This window comes from Esox lucius, unplaced genomic scaffold, assembly GCF_011004845.1.
Source record: "Esox lucius isolate fEsoLuc1 unplaced genomic scaffold, fEsoLuc1.pri scaffold_76_arrow_ctg1, whole genome shotgun sequence".
In the NCBI taxonomy this organism is placed as follows: Eukaryota; Metazoa; Chordata; class Actinopteri; order Esociformes; family Esocidae; genus Esox; species Esox lucius.
The window spans coordinates 1-2,024 of record NW_022995050.1 but is presented as its reverse complement, the minus strand read 5'-3'; the positions used below and the strand labels follow the sequence as shown (position 1 = coordinate 2,024).

At 41.7% G+C, this 2,024-nt stretch overlaps 1 long non-coding RNA gene across 1 annotated transcript; it reads right to left on the bottom strand.

The window, feature by feature from the left end:
• Positions 1-392: 392 nt before the first annotated feature.
• On the bottom strand, positions 393-1,533 carry LOC105007133. The gene is made up of 3 exons (XR_827502.4): positions 1,195-1,533; positions 717-873; positions 393-567 (listed from the first exon to the last, which is right to left on the bottom strand). It is a non-coding gene; the product is annotated as an uncharacterized LOC105007133 (long non-coding RNA).
• Between the last annotated feature and the right edge of the window lie 491 nt (positions 1,534-2,024).

Sequence of the window (2,024 nt, the reverse complement as noted above, 5' to 3'; positions counted from 1 at the left end):
TAGCCTTCCCATTTCCACTCATGCCTGTCAAATTATTGGTGAGGCATCAGCCAGCAGACATGCTAACTGGAGCAGTCCAATTAACAAGTTATAGTGCCAGTTAGCCACAGTAATTGAAGACAAAACTGGAGGAGGATGTAAAGTCAAACTGGGACCTAGCTGGTTTCATTAACATTAAGCAATTTACAGACCCAGGGTAGTGTGCAGAATGTTCATTGCCCGATGAGGGGTTACAATTAAACCATTTTAATTGTAACCCCTCAGGTCATAAGCACATGGTCCTCCCACTCCAGTTCACAGAGAACCACCTCAGATTGTAGGTTTGCATTGTATAGAAGGTATAAAGATTAATGCAGGGCAGTATCATGGAGGCAATAATTCTGGCAAGAGGAATGTGTGCACTTGTTTTATTAGTCAAATCAGGAGCATTCACAAGAACATTCATGCTTTTGATTATCCTTAGTCTGTTCAGAGACACTGAAGTCTGATTCTGCCAGATCTACTCTGTCCTTAGAGAACACAGGGAGGGAAACTTCATTCCACATGTTGCATCATTCCAGGGTTTCTCTGAAGAATAAAAAAAATCAGATGCAGCTTGCAAACATAAGTCAGATGACTAAACCTATAGTGGATCAACAGTACCTCCACAGTTCATTTGAATTGAGATGTGACCCTAGACTTCGTGTTCCTAGTGAGTCAGTCCAAATATACTCCACCTGGGCTGAACCTCCAATCCAGAGCAGGAGGCTCACAGTCTGTGTTAGTGCCTGCAGGAACTGGAATTCCTCAGGGTTGTGCACCGATGCCAAGTGTCTAGAGTAGCTGTCGGAATCATGCTCAGACTCTAGGTTCCGGCCCAGAGACACAGTTGTGCTAGAATAAGAGGTAGACCAGGACAAAGAACAAGTTCATTGTACAGTCCAGTTTTACTGTCAATCATCAAACCTTGTGCTGTGAGTTTCAATAGACCAGGCTGCAAGGTGAAAAGCCTTACGCTTATGGAAAGGTCCAGTTGAACAAAGCCCTGGTTTATTGGTTTATTATTTAACTGGAGCCCTGCCCATTTCAGGAACTTGACTTTGGTTAATTCACAGAACAGTGTTACCTCTGCTTCACGCCAGGTCCTCGCAGTCTAGTCAATCAGGAAGCATTGTGACTGAAACTCAAACCATCTTTTTGGACACTTGCGCTTACCTGAGAACAAATCCCAGTCAAATGAATGTTCATTCATCACATCACATCCACTACAATGAAACAGGAACTGTGCTGTGAAGACTGAGGGGAACTATAGGGAGAGTACAGGAAATGGAACTAGTGGCCCCTTCAACATATCCCATACAGTCTATTGGATGAAATTAAGTCCCTCCCCCAGACCTTGTCCAATGGGTTTGAAGAATGACAGGTACAAATTTGAGAATATACTAAAGGCAAGTGCAGGCAAGTGAAGTAGTTCCCTAATGTCTTCCAGCATGCGGTACAATTAATCTAATTTATTTAATAATAATAAAAATCAAACATCACAACTGCATCTCTCAGTATTCTGAGTCACTCTCCTCTCCTTATTAAGGACCAGACACAGATGAGATGAATGTCCTGGACTGCTGGGCAGGCTTTATCACAGGTGCTCCTAATTAAGTCTTGGTAAACTGACTCCTTTTCCTGTTTTGTCATTGTCAGTCCTAAAATCCATTGGAGGAGGTAACAAGGGAAGGGTTTTCTCATCCAATGGGGTTTTAGGAGAGGAAACAATGATCATTAAATTGAAAGCTCCCCTCTTCTTTTTTTTCAGCAAAGTGGAACATTTGTCTTTAATTGATTTGATCAACTATGAAAAATACAGACCAACAAGATCTTTGATCTGTCTGCTAATAAGACAAAACAAATGATGCATGTCTGAATGCAGCCTCATCTGACAGATCTTGCATTGTGATATCAACACCTATCTTGGCAGAGTCCAAAAAGTGTTGGTTGATTTTCTTACAGATTATGTACTGATCTTCAGCAAAAATTAAACTCTAACCATA